The sequence below is a fragment of the Lacerta agilis genome, chromosome 2 (assembly GCF_009819535.1).
Source record: "Lacerta agilis isolate rLacAgi1 chromosome 2, rLacAgi1.pri, whole genome shotgun sequence".
Taxonomy (NCBI): domain Eukaryota; kingdom Metazoa; phylum Chordata; class Lepidosauria; order Squamata; family Lacertidae; genus Lacerta; species Lacerta agilis.
In genome coordinates, this window is record NC_046313.1 from 73291738 (window position 1) to 73312873 (window position 21136).

Consider the following 21136-nt stretch of genomic DNA (forward strand, 5'->3'; position numbering starts at 1 on the left):
ATTTTTATTTTTAACTGTGTTCTGTGTGGCAGACTGAATTGCAATTCTTAGTGGCAACTGGTAAGCAGCAGGCAATGGTGAGGACTATACAGTGAGAGATTTTACTTTCTTGGGCTCCATGATCACTGCAGATGGTGACAGCAGCCATGAAATTAGAAGACGCCTGCTTCTTGGGAGAAAAGCAATGACAAACCTAGACAGCATCTTAAAAAGCAGAGACATCACCTTGCCGACAGAGGTCCGTATAGTTAAAGCTATGGTTTTCCCAGTAGTAATATATGGAAGTGGGAGCTGGACCATAAAGAAGGCTGATCGCCGAAGAATTGATGCTTTTGAATTATGGTGCTGGAGGAGACTCTTGAGAGTCCAATGGACTGCAAGAAGATCAAACCTATCCATTCTTAAGGAAATCAGGCCTGAGTGCTCACTGGAAGGACAGATTCTGAAGCTGAGGCTCCAATACTTTGGCCACCTCATGAGAAGAGAAGACTCCCTGGAAAAGACCCTGATTTTGAGATAGATGGAGGGCACAAGGAGAAGGAGACAACAGAGGACGAGATGGTTGGACAGTGTTCTTGAAGCTACCAACATGAGTCTGACCAACTGTGGGAGACAGCGGAAGATAGGAGTGCCTGGCTTGCTCTGGTCCATGGGGTTATGAAGAGTTGGACACAACTAAATGACTAAATGAAAACAAAAAAAAAATACAGTCAGTTGTTGCGGCCCTTGATCAATACCAAGTTCCTGTGATGCTACATCCCACATATGCTTGTATTGGCTGGTCTGGACAGGGGATAACATTTGCATCAGTGCAGGATGCTGTAGGCTGGTGTGCAGATGAAGTCTATTGTCTAGGTTTTCATTGCTCATTGGTTAGGGGTAGAGGCTGGGAATTATGTGAGGGGAATGGGAAAGTGGCAGCAGTCGATGGTAACTTAGGGGCCAGAGTTTCTTGAGTAACGTGTCTTTGTCATTTCAAAAACAACCATGAGTCTTGTGGCATCTTAAAGACTACCAAATTTATTGTGGCACTTATTGAGGAGAAGGGATGCCCTTTATATTCCCTGAGGATATTAAATATGACAAATAGACTTATTAATGCAATAAAGTAAAGAGAGATACATGCTCAGTAATCAACATCGCCATTTACAGTAAATAAGACACTTTAAAGCTGCATCTCGTGGAAAGATGTCACCAAAGTTTGTAATTACTTGGTTCAGAATATGAATTTACCCAGCTCATAAAGCACAGTTCTGTGAATCAAGCATGATATCCTGTAGAAGCTCTTCTCCTGGTTACTTCTCCCCTGGAGTAGGTCCCACGTTGACAGATAGTAAACTGCAATTGTGGTTAAGCCTAAGTGCTTAGTTAAGCAGAAATATAATGGGGCCAGTGGTGCAGTCCTAGGTTTTGTTGCCAAAAAACTCCAATCAGATGTACTACTGTAATTTGTATAGGACCGAGGTGTCAACAAATAATCCAAACATGCTAGGATATCAGGATGGCAATCTAAATACTTGAAATGAGCAGAGCTAATGGATTCTGGACCAATGAAACCCCGTTAGCCTGCAGGATGACGTTTTTATGATGTAGAACAGTCTTTGACTATTTTCCATGTTCTTTGAATTCATATCTATTTAAATTTCTTATCCGCTCTCAGTAATATGTAAACATCTTTCAGCTCCAAGGTTTACTGGAAAAGCTGTGTGATTTTAAACTCTCCTGTAATTGTACATTCACTGCAGCTAACAATACACTTGCCTTGCTTGCTGAGCCAGAGAGATTGCTCAAGCAGCACTTTAACCGTAAATTATAAAACCTTCAGGACAAAGCAACCTTAAAGGAACTTCAAACGCTTGATCAAAACACAGAACAGAGCTAGAAAGGCTGAAATGTATTTTTTATAATAGGCTAACATTTCTTTGTCAATGCCATTCCTCTACCTTTAATAAATACATCTGACAGGTTAAAAGGTATGAGAGCAGATCTCAAATATATTCAATAGATAGTTATTCAGAACCAAAGTCCTAAGGGAGCATTAATGATTTTAATATACAATACCAATTAATAAATACTATGGTCATATTTTATTGTGGAAATGTGGCTGAAATCAGGCCATGTTTTGTATGAAGCTGCCTTATACGGAGTTCTGTCTTTGGTCTGTTTAGCATAGGAATATTGATCTGAATGTAGAATTTGTATTGTACTTCTTATAGTGATTCTATTTCATTGGGATATTTAAACCACTTCAATATTTCTGTTGAAATATGAAGCAGTATATAAAACAAACAATAATGGCAGCAGAAGTCTCAGACAGAGGCATTCCTTAGCACCAGCTGATACTGAATCTGGGGTTGCCTTACACCCTGCTACTGAGCTGGAGCCCCTATCCTGGCATACTTTGACCAAAACCACTTTTCTAGCTTTCAGGCTTCTCGGCCTTTTGGCTAAGATCAAGTGTAGAAATGGCACCAATTCAATAAACATTAAATCCACTTGGATACACGTAGCTGTGTGGTGTTCTTTTTCATGTAGTTTTGAAATAAATTTAATTTAGTAATTAAAATTCACTTTCAAATCCAGTCATTTCTCCTGTGCTCATAGATTTTTCATTAGGATGGTAGACAAAGAGAACTTGGGCTCCAGTCCTATGCACATTTCTGCTCAGCTAAGCTGAATAGAACAAAATGGGTTTACTTCCAAGTGAGCCTGCCTGTGATTGTGCTATGCAACAAATTTATATTTGATTAAATTACTGTTGGTGTAACATATAATTGCTATCTATCTAGTTCATTCACCTAATGAGTCCCTTCAATGCAAGCCCTCAATGAGGGCTTCTGCTTGCACAATGGGGCTTTCCCCCCTCTCCTCTGCCGCTCTACCCCTTGCATCTTTCTTTCTTTCTTTCTTTCTTTCTTTCTTTCTTTCTTTCTTTCTTTCTTTCTTTCTTTCTTTCTTTTCCCCTAACAGGACTCAAGGCAGCTTACAGATAAAAACAAAAATCACTAAAAACATAAAAAACCAATAATTAAAAAGCAATGGAACATTAATATAATTAAAATGATATACATGTATAAAATCTGTTTAAAATATACAAATAATTAAAATAAAAACAGCATGGCACTTGCCCTTTCATTAAAAGCAGTCAATTTCCTAAGCTTGTTGGAACCAAAAGATATTCACTTGCCAAAGGAAGGACAACAAGGAGGGAGACAGCTTAGCTTCTCCAGGCAGAGAGCTCCAGAGTCTGGGAGCAGCCATCAAGATGTGGAGTTAAATGGCAACAATGTGAACATACCCTTAGTGTTTGTCACCTATAGTGCCCTCTTTGAGACCAAAATACTGGTTATAAATATTGTAATTAATTAATTACAGTTAAAAATGGAACAAATTCTTTTTATGGCTGTGAATGAGCTAAAATGTTTCACTTTTCCTCTTTTGTTTACCTTTAGGAATGCTGCCTCTTAGCATTACATAATAGCATTATTTTTTTTTAATAACTGCAAAGCAAAACCTCATCTTAATTCTTTATAAAGTATAAGCAAGCCTATACTAGGCCTTAAGCTTCAATCCTCTACACACCCACCTGGGAGTAAGCGCCATTGAAAATAATTATATTTCAGAGTACAGTACAGGGTACAGGATTGCACTGTTAATTATTACTTTTCAAGACCGCCTTTAATCTTTATTCTTTAATCTAACAGGAGTCATATACCACTGGAACACCATTTTATAGTGAGCTTTCCTTAAAGGATCTTGGAACATAATAAAAACCTGCACAATTGTATTATGAATCTTTCCCCAGAGTCTCTCTGATTTATTAATATCTAAATCCCTTGTCTATAATATTTTATATGGATCTTTGCTAGGCTTCAAGGTGGTAGTCAACTTACATAATTGTGAAATTTGTCCTCTCCCTTTCTTTTTCTTTCTCCTTATTAAGATATATAGTTTTTTGTTAATTCCTGACAAAGTTCTTACATGGCAGCTGAAATTTTCTACTTTAAGCAACTTGCCAACTTTCCCTTTATAGATTGTTCTACTTTAATTGAGAGTGCAGCTCCTTCTGGATACCAGTCACTGGAAACATTCTATTGTATTCAGGTCCCGTTTGCAGACTTCCCATAGTCATCTGGAAGATGGGCCTTTCACCAGATTCAGCAGTTATTTTTATGTTCTTATGATCCCAATAACATGTACTTTGAGTAAACCTGTAAGGTATTCAGCTTGTGCAGAATGTAGCCACCAGGGTTCTGTTGGGTGTAATGTCAGGGTTGAGTCAGATGAGGAGGAGTGGTGGCAAGCCCCCCCTGACAAGGCAGCACCCACAGAGGAATCTGAGGAATTCGTACCTGGGGAAGACTGGTGGCGGCACTCCTCAGAAGAGGAGGAATCCGACAGGGAGGAGGAGGGAAGACCAGAGCTAGAGGAAGAATTGGGTCCAGAAGCAGGTCCCAGTCAGGAGGGGAATCAGCCGATCCCCTCTCCTCCTCCCTTCTCAGCTGTAGAACACCGAACTGAGAAGTGAAGGTGGCAACTAGATACAGCTGTAGCTCATAAGAAGCGTGGGAGTGGACCGGCTTCTTAGGGAAGCTGGCTGGCCCATTCTGCAGCGTCTGCAACTATTGTGCTGGGCACATGGTTGCTTTTGCTCGTCTTGTTCCTGTGCTCCTGGTTTGTTCCTGACTCCTGGCTTGTTCCTGATCGACTTGGTTTGTTCCTGACTCCTGGCTTGTTCCTGACTGACTTGGCTTGTTCCTGACTTGGACTGTCTCTGACTTCGGCTTCTCCTGACCCCAGTACTGATACCTGACTTCAGCTGGCTTCTGACATGGACTGTTTGACCTTGGCTTATCTCACCCTGACTGCTGCGCTTCAGCACGCCAACTTGTTGGTGCCCTAACATGTAACTAGGAGGATGCATATAATATCAGTTCTCAAAGAACTGCACTGGTTGACTATGTGTTACTGGACCCAGTTTAAGTGGTCAATGTTACAGACAAAGCACTAAACAACTCAGGACTTGAAGAAATCATCTTTCCTTTGCCTGTTGGCCTGAACCCTGAGATCAGCAAGGAGTTGCACCTCACTCTTCTGCTGATGGGTGTCACCCATCTGGTGCTATCATTAGACTAACTAGGCAGCTGTTTAGGGCACAGACCTCAGAAGGGCATAGAACTGAATTTTGGGAGCACAGTTTTATACAGAGTAGTTGTTGTAACTTATTTCTGATAATATTTTACTTTTATATTTTGAAGTAATGCATACATTAGAATTGGTTTTTTTAATGTATATATGAAATCATTAGACGTTTTTGAAGTTTGTAGAACATCTAGCCCTTTTTTGAACCTATCCTGAACGAACATTTATGCAGAGTTAAAGATCAAGAAACAATGGTTCACTACCTAGGTAAATATATTCAAAATGATCTTATACAGCTTTCAGCACGTACACTCCCCCCCCTGAAAACTCAGCCAAATACTACTCATTTATTATGGACTGCAATCTGATATTAGTCATATTGAACAAATGACAATGACTATGTTGTGCTGATGCAATCAAACCATCAGATAATGAGATGTCTGAGCCTGAGGTTATCATAAGAGAACATTTCATAGGATTTGTTCCACTAAAGGAGACTACAGATGTCTTTATGATAGAAAGCTTTATTAGACAGCTTGAGCAAATGGAATTACATATTGAGAATCTTCATGGTCAAGGTTATGATTGTGGGAGTAACATGAAAGGCAAAATAATGTACAAAAGAGAGTCCATGTGCACCTGCAATGCACACTCTTTAAACATGGTAGTCAATGATGTCACTAAGTGTTGTCTGTTTATTCAGTGTGATTCAACAGATCCGTAATTATTTCTCTACATTGACTGAGCATTGACGATTTTTAACTAGCCATATATCAGACTTAGGCATAACCGTTAAGCCATTGAGGTGGGAGAGTTGGACGGATGCTTTGAAACCACTAAGATATATTGATGGTATATATGATGCTTTCTTAGAGATTTTTGATTACACAAGACTAAATGGTTTATCTGGAAATACTTCCTGAATTGAAGCTAAGGCATTTGCTGATGAAATTTTTAGCTTGAAGTTTGCAGCATCCCTTGTTGCATGGTACAACATCCTTTTTGAAGTCAATCTTACAAGCAAGCTACAGTCATACCTCGGGTTACGGATGCTTCAGGTTGTGTGTTTTTGGGTTGCGCACCGCGCCAAACCCAGAAGTACCGGAACGGATTACTTCCGGGTTTTAGCGCTCGCGCATGTGCAGATACACTAAATCGTGTTTTGCGCATACACAGAAGCACTGAATCGCGGCCCACGCATGCGCAGACGCGGTGTTGCGGGTTGCGAACACTGTGGGTGTTTGCAACCCGAGCGTCCACTGTATTAGAAAATAAGGGAGCTGATTCAAATTCAGCTACATGCCAATTTCAAGTAACCAAGAATTACTGCTGCGGGAATTACCTTGTGGGCTGCAGGTATGATAAGGGTTTTTAACAAGTTTTGAGAGATCTATCTACTGAGATTGCAAAGGAGCTGGGAATACTACCAAACTTTGAGACAGAACAAGTTGGAAAAAGGAGAAATAAATGGGGGTTTGGGTATGAGACTCAAGAAAAGGAACTGCAAGATCCAAAGCTGAAATTTAAAGTAGTTTTAGACTTGGTCATATTATCTGTTGAAGAAAGATTCCAGCAGCTGCAAAAATATAATTCCCTGTTTGGTTTCCCACATAACACTGGTTTTGAAAGACCTACATTGGCTCCCAGTACGTTTTCAAGCACAATTCAAAGTGTTGCTGCTGACCATTGAAGTCCTAAATGGCCTCGGCCCAGTATACCTGAAGGAGCGTCTCCACCTCCACTGTTCTGCCCAGACACTGAGGTCTAGCGCCAAGGGCCTTCTGGCGGTTCCCTCACTGCGAGAAGCGAAGTTACAGGGAACCAGACAGAGGGCCTTCTCAGTAGTGGCGCCTGCCCTGTGGAATGCTCTCCCATCAGATGTCAAGGAAATAAGCAACTATCTTACTTTTTAAAGACATCTGAAGGCAGCCCTGTTTAGGTAAGTTTTTAAAGACTGATGTTTTAATGTATTTTTAATCTTCTGTTGGAAGCCACCCAGAGTGGTTGGGGAAACCCAGCCAGATTGGGGGGGGGGCAGAAATAAAGTATTTATTTATTTATTTATTTGATATATACAGTATTAAAAAGGAAACTACTGCAATAATTTGGAAAAATCGTTGACACACAATTAAAACAAAGATACTGATGCTGAAGATCTGTGTTGTGAACTTGTAGCAATAGCATGTAGTTAGCTTTGCCTAGGGTGCAAAATAGCCTGGATATGGGATAGGGCTTTCTCTTTGTGATTCTCAAACTATGGAATTCCCTCCCCATGGAGGCATGGGTGATCTCAAGCTTCTGGTATCATGTAAAACAAAACAAAACAAAACAAAACAAAACTGTTCACCTTGACTTTTGGAAGAGGTTGAGTGCAGAGTTTCTTTGTGCAATTATTGACTGCTGCTGAACTATGTAATGCTTTTTATTAAAAAAAATCTTGGTAAGTTATTATTGTTGTTGTTGTTTGCATTATATTTTATTCATAGTATATTGTAACTTTGTGTTTTGAAAGAATAGTTTTTAAACTATCCTTTCCTTTTGTCCAACTGTTATAATTAAAGAACATGGGAACCTAGAATCAGCCAGTAGTAATCATAGTGATACAGACCACAACTGCCCGTGGCTAGCCCAAGTTGTGATTTTCCTGTGCCTGGTTGGCACTGGTGAGCAGAATGAATATTATGGCTATTGGATTAATACCGGTATTAGTTGAAAGAAAAAACACTGATACTGAGATACATTACATTGCAGAAGGGATGTGGGTGGTGCTGTGCTCTAAACCACTGAGCCTAGGGCTTGCCGATCGGAAGGTTGACAGTTCGAATCCCCGCGATGGGGTGAGCTCCCATTGCTCGGTCCCAGCTCCTGCCAACCTAGCAGTTCGAAAGCACATCAAAGTGCAAGTAGATAAATAGGTACCACTCCGGTGGGAAGGTAAATGGCATTTCCGTGCACTGCTCTGGTTTCGCCAGAAGCGGCTTAGTCATGCTGGCCACATGACCCGGAAAAACTATCTGCCGACAAATGCCAGCTCCCTTGGCCAGTAAAACGAGATGAGCGCCGCAACCCCAGAGTCATTTGCGACTGGACTTAACTGTCAGGGGTCCTTTACCTTTTCCTTTACATTACAGAAAGTCAGCCCTGCAACCAAATTTAACCTCATGTTTTTCCCTACCAAATCTTTAGAAACCCAGCATGGAGTAAAAGGGTTTTTATTCTGAGAGTGGGGAAATGGCCATTGTGCCAGAATAATAATACACAGTTACATGAATGTGAATCCCTCTGATTAACTGTGTGAGTAAAGATTGAAGCTGTCCTATACCATACTGTAGCAGGCATATTTTATGTAGCCAAACAGAAGCATAAAAAGCAGACAGCACATCTCATAAATTACTTGAATTTTCATGTTATTTTGTAAGTATGTATACTGCATATACTATATTATATAGTGTAACTCTGGAAGTAAGAGACAGTTACCGGTACTTCCAGAATAACTTTATTTCATCTGGCTGGTATGGTCACTCTTGTTCCAGTGAATCTTTAAAAATACCAAGACATTTTCTTAAATCAAGGTTTCTGCACCATTAAATGTTTCTTGCAGGCATGTTACTTGATACAGAGAAATTATGGAGGTTGTTCTCTGCTGTACTGCTCCCTATCCTTCTTCCCAGTTCCTCTTGCTGTATGTCCTAAATCCTACATTACTTTACAAGTTCAATTATCTCCTCAGCACTTTATATAAGTTCAGACTTTTGAGGCTGTAGGCAGGAAAGACACAAAGCCTGGATGTCCATATAAATTAAGAGAAAAGTATCCAAGTTGTGTAAGCTACATAGATCACTGTAAATCACAGGATTTTAAAGCTGTGCTAAATTCTTAGGGGACTCATGTTATTGGGCTGACAGAATGAGAAGGTGAAAGCCATTCTGTTGCTCCTGTGCTACGGAAGTTGAGCGATGAATCTGTGTAAAATCAAAGCAGTCTGTGAATTTTACCAGGCACAATATTTCTTATCCTACTCCTCTGCTCCAATTTCGGCACGAACAGGGCCGTCTTACCTGTAGGCACTAGGGGTACGGGGCACCCGGGCGCCAGGCTCTCAGGAACGCCAGGCCGAGAGTCCGGGGCCAGAGAGTTGAGTCCGGGAAAGAGCCCGCCTGTCAAACAGAGCCCCGCAATGGGCTCTTCTTCTGCGGGCGGCTCTGCGCAGCAAGTTGGGGGGGGGGCAACCGAGCCAGTGAGATGCTGAGGCGGCCAGCCGGCTCCACCCTCCTGCATGCCTGGGACTAGGCAACCTGGGGGAAGGGTGCCAGGTGGATCTTTGCACCCCAGCGCAGCATATGCTCAAGACAGCCCTGTGCACGAATGCATGAATGTCTCACTGAATTCAGTGGGATTTACTTCCAGTTAAATATGCAGGTGATCAGCCTATGAGTTTTTTGCTGGATCAAGTAAGCCAGATTGATTCGTATACGAAACCCCACACATACACTGCACAAATATAAATTTTACCCCCCTCCTCCCCCATCTTCTTCCTGACCTTATACTGTACTGTACTCAGCACTAATGTCTCATAACGAATGTAACTGATCTGTGGTAAAGACTGTACAACTTTAAAAAAGAGACAAGGCATGTGCTTTTGTAAACCAAGACAATTAATAATAATAACAATAATAATAATAATAAACTAAACTAAACAAAACACAGAGGAACAGCTAATGGAGGGTGTAAAGCAGGGCAGGTATAGGTGTGACATGGGGGAAGTCCTCAGAGCCAGATGGAGAGACCTGCATTTGGGTTCCCCATCTAAAGGATAATAAGCTGCTACGCTCAGTTCTTGGGCAACATTCAACACCTTCTGAACAACATTCTGAATAACATTTGGTTTCTGTTAGGCAGCATTCAACACCTTCTAAACAACTTTCTGAATAATGTTGGGTTTCTGCTTTAATTCTCCATAATTAAGATGTCTTATTTATGGCAATTCTAATCATATTTTATAATCAGGTCTGGGGACATAGCTATTACTATCTTATCAACTTACAGCCCATATATGCAGTATACTGAGGAGGAAATAACCCAACATTGAAAAGTGATGTATAGACATAGAATTAATTATCAAGAGGGAAGTGTTTGCATGAATATGCTTGTTTTCCCCCTTCAATTGGTTTAACTCAGGGATTGGGGACCTATGGTTCTCCAGATGTTACTTGACTAGATCCCTGACTGTGGGGATAATTTGGAGCCTAACAACATCTGGAGGACCACTTAAGAATGAATTAATTAAAACAATGTACATGCTTTAAGCTATCTTTTTTAGATGATTATAATTTTAATTAACTTCACGTACACATTCTTATTCCCCTGTCCCCTTTTCTGGCATCTTAGAGGCCAGAGGAAGAGCAACTTGGTAAGGCAATTCCAGTAATAATACTAAAGGAAAATAACTTCAACTTTATAAAAAGGAAAATATGATCATTAGCATTATCCTTAGTGTCTTACATATCAGCTTTTGAGTTTGCTGAAAATTCAGCTGTGGGAGCTGATAAGCTGTTCTGGCTATAAGCCAAGGAAAGGATCTCTCAAACATTTTTCCATCTGCCCCTACAGTAAACTAAATCTGTACTAGATAAAGGACTTCATTTCCCACAGATTGATTATTTTCATCCTTGGAGAGAAGCAGCCAAGTCCATTAATTATTCCTGTTTCCTATGTCAGTGGAAAAATTGCAACAAGGAAAAATAATCTTTTTTTTTTAAAAAATAATCTCACAATTTCTATTATTTTAGAGGTATGTATTGCTAAGATTGTGTGTATTTTGTTCCATTTATTTCTATTTAATTTAATCTGTGCTGTGTTTTAAAAGATTGGCATCATTTTATACCTTCCATTAACTGCTGACTGCAATCCTATATCCCAGGGATGGCTACACTCTTTAGCCCAAAGGCCACATTCACCACTAGCAAACTGTCTGGCAGTTTTGAAGCCATCAGAGAATAACTTTTTTCTAGGGAAAAAACCAGAAATATGCATTATGTATAACTTGGTTTACCATAGAATTATCATCTCTGGTACAGTGGTACCTCTGGTTACGAACGGGATCCATTCTGGAGCCCCGTTCATAACCTGAAAGGTCCTCAACTTGAAGCGCTGTGCCTGCGCATGTGTGCGACGTGATTCGGCGCTTCTGCGTATGCACGTGACGTCATTTTGCGCATCTGCGCATTTGCAAACCACTGAACCCGGAAGTAACCCGTTCTGGTACTTCTGGGTTCGGCAGGTTCATAACCCGTGACAAATGCAACATGCAGCTTTCGTAACATGAGGTACGACTGTATATTAAAAGTACAGTTTATTCACACAATGATTACAAATTGCATTCATTTTTTATTGCAACAATTGGAGCTGTGAACTGCTAAACTGTAAAAAAAACAACTAGCATCTCTTTGGTTTTGCATCTTTATCAGGAGCTTAATTATAGAAACATAATAGAAAAACAATTATTCATTCTGAAAATTATTTTTATCTTCTCTAGTCTTCCACATTGTCAAAAGGTCATGAAAAGAGTTGAGAAAAAGAGGGGAGGAACAAAACTGAATCAACACTACTTGGAATTTAAACAGTCTCTTTTCAGTTTCTGATTCTTAATATTTGTTATATCAGCTCTATTATGTGTCTGCCGATTCTGCGATACATCAATGGACTTTTAGGTTGTTGTCTTTTGCTGCTCTTACACATTTGGAACTCATTGTGCATCTTACTCTTATATATGATAGAATTATCTATGGATCTTGGCAACCATGTTAACCACAGGATGTCATGTAATTTGAATACAAGTCTGATAACCAGATAGTATGAGTTTACATTTCATTTTATATTTCAAAAAGTGAACATCCAGATGCAAGAGTTGTTGAGCTTTTTAAAATGAAATTCTACACTTCCATACAACCAGATTTTCATTGACATTACAGCATTTTTCGCCTGATGCCCGAATCCAAGCTATGTCCGGACATATGGCAATCCTATTATATAGTTAATTTCTTATAATAATCACCCAGTTAAAGATAATTTGACTATTATTGCACAAACATCTTTAATCAAAATGGTAAAAAATCATTTATTAATATTTACTCATTTAAGTCCATTTATGTGCCACCCAACATCCATAGATCTCTGTGCAGGTACAGTGGTACCTCGCTAGACGAATGCCTCGCTAGACGAAAAAGTCGCTAGACGAAAGGCATTCACTAACGAAAGGGTGACTTGCAAGACAAATTTTCCTATGGGCGTGACTCGCAAGACGAAATCCCCCCCGTCAAACAGCGCTTCCCCCGTTGGTGCTTCGCAAGACGAAATTTTCGCTAAACGACAGCACTCGCAGAACGAATTAATTTCGTCTTGCGAGGCACCACTGTACCAATAAAACTGCACAAAACCAAGCATCACAGTACTGTACATAGTAAGAAGCTGTATGATATAGTTATACAAATAATAATAAAAAGGTTAAGATAAGTGAAATGAACTGTCAGTATAGTTCATGGAGTTAGAAGCTTCAAAACGAAATACAGTACTAGTTCAATAAACATCCACGAGCCTATTTAAGCCATACACTTAGACACAGTAATGAATTTAATTATACTTCAAGGTACTTTTATCTTAAATGTATATGATTCTGTTATAATTTGGCCCCACCAATATATATTATTTTCCACAGTCATCCTAAGTACACTTGAAAATAAGGCCCACTAATATCAATAGGATTTCAAATATATGTATTTAGTATCTGGTGTGCCACTATGCCTATCTCAGTAAGAAATATTAAGAAATTCATAGGAATGACATCACAGGGCTCTTTTATGGAGAAGACTGAGATATTAAATAAATAAATAATCAGACTTTCGTTATAGCAGGAGAGGTACAATAGATTGAATCAAACAGCCCTCTTGGATCTGGATAAAATGGAGATTTCTGGGTCTCTCTCCTAGCTGAGTCCCCACTTGCATACTTTGTTTCATTGAGAAAGGCTGAATGTGTAATTAGTTGCCTCAGTGTTGAGGATCCATCAGAATAGGAGCTATGTCTCCACTCCTTCTCTCTCTCTCCCCATCAACAGGTGAGCATTCCATTTTCAGTCTGAATTTGGTTCCAGCTAAATGGGGGGGGGGAACACATATACATTTATGGAAATGAATTTGCTGGATCCTGTGCTTTTCATAGATACTCATAACTGCGGCTGGGTACATCTCCAAGAGGAAGACGTAAAATCTGTCCAGCTGGAATCTAAATTTCAGGAGCCTGTAATGAGAACGATAATCTGCAGAGAAATTTACAGTAGATGTGCAAATGACCGTCCTATGGATCCATATGACAGACATCAGTTCTTAACAATGAATGAGAGCTGAGTAAATTGGCTTCATAATACAACATTGCCATGTAATTTGTTTGTTTCGTATAGCTCATAATAATGTAGTTTTTGCTCAGTCTAAAACTAATTAACATTTTACCTGGGAGATTTAAGGCTGCAATCCTATAGCCGCTCACCTGGGAGTAAATCCCGTTGAACTCATGTATAGGATTGCACTGTACGTGTATCTGACCAATGCAAAGTAAAATTGGAAAAAATAATGTTACATTGGTTTTTAATGATGCCCTGAAGTAATTCCGTTGTGCTTCTCATTATGAGAGTTTACAGAGGGAAGAAAGGCTATGTCTAACACAGATGAGCAATCACATTATGAGTGCAAACAGCAAAGAATCCTGAGGCATCTTTGAGACTCTTAAGATGTATTGTCACATAAACTTTCATGGACTAGAGCCTTCCTTGTCAGTGGACTCCAGTCCATGAAAGCTTATGCTACAATAAATCTGCTAGTCTTTAAAGTGCCACAAGACTCTTCTCTGTGTTTGCTACAACAGACTAACATGGATACTCCTTTGAAATTCACATTATAAAAATATATTTCAAAGGGTTCACAGGCATGTGCATGCTTGTTTTGGGTTAATTAGAGTATGTATTATTTCATAAATGTATATACTTCATTTAAAAAATAAAATTCTTCCCAAGGCAGATTACAGATTATATATCAGACTAATACAAATACAGTTAAAAATAATGTAAAACAGCAGAATCACTTTAACACAGTATTTATCAGTTACAGGTGGGTAGCCGTGTTGGTCTGCCATAGTCAAAACAAAATAGAAAATTCTTTTCAGTAGCACGTTAGAGACCAACTGTGTTTGTTCTTGGTATGAGCTTTCTGTTTCAGTGTATCTGAAGAAGTGTGCATGCACACGAAAGCTCATACCAAGAACAAACACAGTTGGTCTCTAAGGTGCTACTGAAAAGAATTTTCTATTTTGTTTCGACAGTATTTATCAATATTGTTAATACCATTGAACCCAGTGCAGTACAGCAGAATACAAGAACAGAGCAAATTTTTGGCCTTGTTCAGAGCATCCAGAGTTCGCCCCTGTCCTGAGCTCTGCCTTCATCCCTGTTTCTCTTGCTTTTTTCTAGACCAGGGATGGCCAAACTTGGCCCTACTGATGTTTGGGGACTACAACTCCTATCATCCTTGACCCCTGGTCCTGTTAGCTAGGTATGATGGGCGTTGTAGTCCCAAAACAGCTGGAGGGCCAAGTTTGGCTAATGCTGCTCTAGACCCTCACTGGGTTAGTGGCTTCCTATTGAATTCCGTAATGTCAAGCACCCTTTAATTACTGTTGTGTAATCATGTTCAAGATAGTATAATGGTATATTTTTATCCCTTTTAAACATATGCATATGAGTGATGTGTGGCTTCTAAGATATGTTAGTCTTTGGGAATGTGGGCTTGGCTGTGGTAGTTCTTTAAGATTAATTAATGTTAAAGTCAAGCATGTGATCTGTATGTGGTGGCAGAATCATTAGAAGCTTCTTCCCTGTTGTTTCTTTTTAAAATATGCTTTATCTTCTTGCATTTTAAAGAATTTCACTTTTCTTTTAGATTCCTGTATGTTAGGTCCCCCTCCCCTTCTTGTTTTACTTCTATTAGCTGTGCTGTTTTATTTTGAGCTTACCTGTTTGGTATTGTCCCAAACTTTATGATTTTGTGAGCATTTCCAGTTATATTTTGATCTTGAGTAAAAAATTTTTTTTTACTCGTAGCACTGTTTTGGAAGCATGGTGCTTGTAGTATATAGTATCAAAATAATGTGACGCGCTAAGATTAAGAATGCTGAGTATGAGTAATTGGTGAAATTCGACTCCATTAAAACCAATGGAGGCCTTGCCATTGAAGTCAAAGAGAAATAGACTTTATCCTGTATCCCTTGGTTTGTTATATGGAAAATACATTTAGATTCTGGGCGGGAGTGGAAGGGTACACGGTGTACTGATTTCTGTGTTCAGAAGAAAAACTTAAGGCAAAAAGGGAAATGTTTTCAGTTGTCTCTGCCTACACAGCCTTTCATTTTCATTAAAATTCAGCCAACTCTCTGTGCTTTATGATTTGTATAAATGACTGACTTTAATTTGACCTCCTGGAATGTGAAGTGATTTCAGACATCAGTTAAATGCAAAAGATGTTATCATTACTGAAGTGTATGGGAAGTGGGAATTGACAAAGCATCACGATTGGAGAAACACACCTGCTTGAGCTCTAACATAGCAAGCTGAGGTAGCAGTGGGCATGACAGGTCTCTCCCTTTGCCTTTATAGAGTGTTAAATGAAAATAACTGTAGTTACGGGGAGCTATCTATCTAACATGAAGACAGACATTTATTATCCCCCGAGTAATTATAAGTCTGATTTGGGATATAATTTTAGCAGTAGAGTGTCCTGGATTTTAGATTAAATACATTTTTGTGTGAAGCTCCTCATTCCCAGATTCTTCTTTCAGGGAGCCCTTGAAATGTTTGGCCTTCAGATCAAAATGTTTTAAGAAGCGTCGTCACCTTGAGCAGCAGAAAGAGGGCTGCAGCCAAAAGCTGACACAGCAATACCAAAATGTGAGCACAGAAGAATTGATAGGGTTAGGTGTCTGGCAGAATTTGGGTGGCAGCAGCTAGGAAACTTTTATTAAGGGGTGTGTGTGTGTGTGTGTGTAATCCCACCACAATGCTTGCATTTCATTTTTTTTTTATAAGATTTTTATTATTTTCCAATAAAACAAGAGAAAGACATAACATAACATAAACACCAACATTAACACAATAAAAAACACATTACATAAACACAATCGACAAAGAGAACAATTAGAACAAAACCAAAACCAATACATACCTAAACTGGAACACCAATCTATCTCTTACTACTTAACAAAATCTAGTTTCTGATCTTCTAAAGGGACCTCCCCCGCTTTCCCTCCTCTGCCTTCAATACTAATATACTTTGGTAACATCCATTTTTAACATTACAATTCATTATCCAACCTTTTATACTATCATAAAAACTTAACATCTTATAGTATCATGAAATAATTCTTAAATCAATCTTATACTTCTTTTCACTTAAGCTGCTGCTATTAGTCAGTTACATATCTCTTCACTAATTCAAAATTCCCAAAATCGTAACATCAAAATCTTAAAACTTAACATCAAAATCCTAAAATCTTAACACACTATCTTCAGGGTACCATAAATCCATCCTAATTCAATTTTTATCATTTTCACCCTATTCCCCTTCTCACCATTTTTCTGCTCTCTCCCATGCCCCCCCACCATTCATCTTTACATTCCCCTCTGTTGTCCTTGTTCAGTATCATCTTATAGTTTATAAATCTCCTCCTTGGGCGCCTCAAGAGGCACCAGCTCTCCTCTCCCAGCAACTCCATTTCGCAATTTTGATTTCCTTCCACTTGTGTCTTCAAAAATCTTCTCACCTTCATCTCTGGACTCCCACTCCAGAGACTGAATCTTGTAGCTCCAGTCAAAACATCAGCCCTGTGTCTCTCACTACACCAGGGCCGTCCATTTACCTGGGGTTGCTGAATTAATTCGTCCCATTTCTCCAGCACCTCCCCCAGTTCCCTGGAGAAGTCTGCTTCCAAATTATCAAAATTCTCCCAGATCTGGCTGGTCTCTCCTGCTCCACAACAAATTTCTTTGAAATTACGCCCTAACCAATCCATTTTCCGATTCACAAACTCCAATTGCAGAAGGATTGTTCTTTGTTCCTGGGTAATACCCGGATCTAGAATCAGTTTAAAAGCGAAAGCAAGCATGGTTGGAGAAGACAAAGGGTGTCAAATGTCAGTAATTTTCCATCTTGCGTATTAGTTTTCCAGCGCCATTTTCCCTGAGACAGGGTGCCAAAAATAATTCCAAAAGCCACAGAAGAGATATTTCCAAAATCTTCAATCCCTCAAGTTGGGATTTAATCCATCTTCTCTGTCAAAGTGCTTCGTAGCAACATTGTATCTAGTGATGCAGCTGCAGCCGCTTGAAACTTAATTACCTCCTCTGCACAACAAAGGAGAGGGACGGGCTTCCTTTTAACATCCCTCCCGGTTGCCAATTATTCAAATGTAAATCCAATTAGTCCCGTACTTACAGCAGCCGGGGTTCTTCTTTTTTCTTTGAAGTTAGCAGGAAAAGCTTGGTGCTCAGGTCTGGCAGAATCGCTGCTTTGATCTCCTGGGGGGGTGCATCCGCCTCTCCAGTCCCGTGTCGGAGCTCCGCTCGCTTGATTTCCCCCCCTTACGAGGGTCAATCAAGAGCAGAGACGGCACGTCTGGGACCCACGAGGCCGCGGTCCACAGGACGCTCTTCCCGTGGCTTTAAGGGGCCCTTGGCGCAGACAAGGAGACCCCTAAAACCCCCCGGGGACTGGAGCTGATTCAGCTCCACTCCGCCATTATCCGGCACCAAACCGGAAGCTCCCACAATGCTTGCATTTCAAGCAGTCGCTTCTTGAAAATTCGTGGATTCTTTAAGTCTTGTTAGAAGAAGTATGCACAATTCATGGGTCTCCAAGATGTAAGCAGTCTACTAGCCCATCTGTTTGGGCTTGCCAGATGTTTGACAAATTTTGTAGTTCATGGTAGGCAGTGAAATCAGAAGGGATTGTATTCAACTAGGTTTAACTCAGACCCACTGAAATTAATTGCCCTAAATTAGTAGTGGCTAGTAGTGGCTAGTAGGTGCTGGAGGAGACTCTTGAGAGTCCCATGGACTGCAAAAAGATCAAACATATCCATCCTTAAAGAAATCAGCCCTGAGTGCTCACTGGAAGGGCAGACCCTGAAGTTGAGGCTCCAGTACTTTGGCTACCTCATGAGAAGAGAAGACTCCCTGGAAAAGACCCTGAAGTTGGGAAAGATGGAGGGCACAAGGAGAAGGGGACGACAGAGGATAAGATGGTTGGACAGTGTTCTCGAAGCGACTGGCATGAGTTTGGCCAAACTGCAGGAGGCAATGGAAGATAGGGGTGCCTGGCGTGCTCTGGTCCATGAGGTCAAGAAGAGTCGGACACGACTGAACGACTGAACAGCAACAACAGTAGTGGCTAGTTATCTAATGAGCCTACTCTGAGTAAGATTTACACTGAATGGAGCCCAACAAAAGGCTTTGATAGCGACACTATACATGTCTGATAGTGGTCTGTATATTCAGATTGGTGGGTTATAAATTACAGGCAGCCCCCTGTTTACACGAAGGGTATCATTCAAGACAGAGGTATACATGAAGTTTATAATGCAATATAGATATATTCTCTTTGTGAAACGGGCTTTTTTTAGTGCTTTTGAATGTTTCCTTTTACATAAGGTAAATAAGAGCTGCTCGTTCTCAGATATTGCTTTCATTTTTAGAACAGACAGAGTATATTAATCCTGACACAATTTTGTGTCCAAGCGGGAGTGAACATTGCTTTTAATTATAAATTGATTTTGGATTATTCTGCCCAACCACTTCCAACATTTTAACAACAATAATATATGGAAGAAACCGCAAAAGTTTTTGTGTCCTCTAGCAGACCTTTCTGGTGGAAATAGGATTTATTGCTACCAAATGCTGAAAGAGCTCTGTGTTAATAGCAGACAGTAGAAGTATTATCACTTCGTTAAATTTTGACAGAATGAGCTATGGGTAGGTGTTAGAGGTGTTGATGGTGATTGTTCTTCTGTGAAGAATAAAGGGAATGGTAAATCTGACTGTAAAGCAATGGAATGAGAGATTACTCATTCCACTCACTCAGTAAAAAGCACCCCTAACCCCCCCAAACCCTAAACCAGACTAGGTAGTCTGTAAGCCACTTTACACATTGCATTTTTTTGATATTCAATTATCGCATGTAGAGAAATTCCACCATTCATTCATTCATTCATTCTCTTTCTCACACACTTACCCCCATTCACCACCTGCAGCACCCCATTTATGCCTTATCCATTCACCACAGTCTCTTTCTCACCCACTTTACTCCCATCCCTATCTCTCTGACACACACCTATTCAATTATAGACAATTCTCTCCCTCCTTTTCTATCATTCTTCCCTCTTTCTTCCCCTCCCCTCCCCTCCCCTCCCCAACTGTGACCCACCCATTGAAAATATCCCCCTATCAGATAGTGGAAAATACTAAAATAATTCACCCAGTTGTGACCTAGGATGAATTTCAGACCAATTCAAAATGCTTTGGATTAATGAGAAGATACATGGGACAATGCCCTGTAAAGAGAACCACAACTTTATATAATTTCACTAATTTTAAATGCTATGGCATTAAAAATGATACATCCATTCAGCATACATTACTTCTCTCTTCTGCTGCAATATGTTATTTATTAGTAGTTCACATTGCAAGCCATTTCTAAAGATTCAGGCAACTGGTAAGACAATGCTAAGGCATAGAAAGCTTTAAGGCACAATATTGTCCCCAAACTTCCTATAGTAGCTGGCTCGGTGTCAACAGAAAGGGATGGCTACTATGGAACTTGAAGTGTTTTTTGATTGTTGGAAACGCTTCAAACCAACTTCTGCACGCTAATGGTGTCCAGCAAGCTTCCTTCAGCGCACGTACCTCTCCTGTACGTTCTCCTTGCTTGCTTCACCTGTGCTATCAGCAGAGTTATCTTCTTATCTTCTCTCACGCAGCGGGGTGTGTGTGCATGCCAGCATATTACAGACAACAGAGTCCGGCTTCTTTCTAATCTAGAAGCTTTATTTTACAAGGCATAAATCATTACATTCCGGGAGAGACGCAAGCCATGTTGGTGGCTTCTCCCTTCTCCCCGTTCTCCGGACAACAGAAACAGAAAGTATCACATTACACAGTACAACAGTACACAGAGCATCCGGTGACGCTCTTCCTCCTGTGGGTGGGACAACCAGTTGAGCTTGTTAACTCTAAAAGCTCCAAACCTCTACACCCCCTCTTGTCCCGCACACAGGGGCGTTGTAAGCTTGCAGCTTACCTCACACAAACCCTCACAGAACTCCCCATGACGTTGGAAGCTCAGGGGCTTCGTGAACCCAACCCTCTGGTTCACCTGACCAGGACAGTACTTCAGCTTCTCCAAGCCGGTCTGAACGCACACGTCTCGAAAGAGAACGTCTAGGTGTTTGGGTCTGGCCTTGACTTGTCCAGACTCTGCCGCCAACAAACAGAGTTGGTTGTCCTCCCAAACCATCACGGGCAGGCAACTCTGAACGCAGATCTCTTGGACCAAACACCTATAGAACTCCAGTTCCCTGCAAAGCACCGACAACGCACTGTACCTGGCTTCTGCACGAGAACGAGCAATGAGGCTCTGGCACCGGGACTTCAGCCCGCCTAGAGCTCCTCCACACTGTACAACCATTTCAGACACAGATTTCCTGTCCTCGGAATTTGCCCAACCGCCGTTGCACCAGTGCGTGAGCTGGGGCTCACCGGTAGCTGACAACTCCGGGCAAAACTCCTTAGTCTCCTGCAAACTCTGGAGCACTCTCTCCATGCCATTCCAGGCATGCATGCTGGGATTTGCAGCCACCTTGCTGAACAGATCCACAGCAACTGCTATGTCAGTTTTGCTCA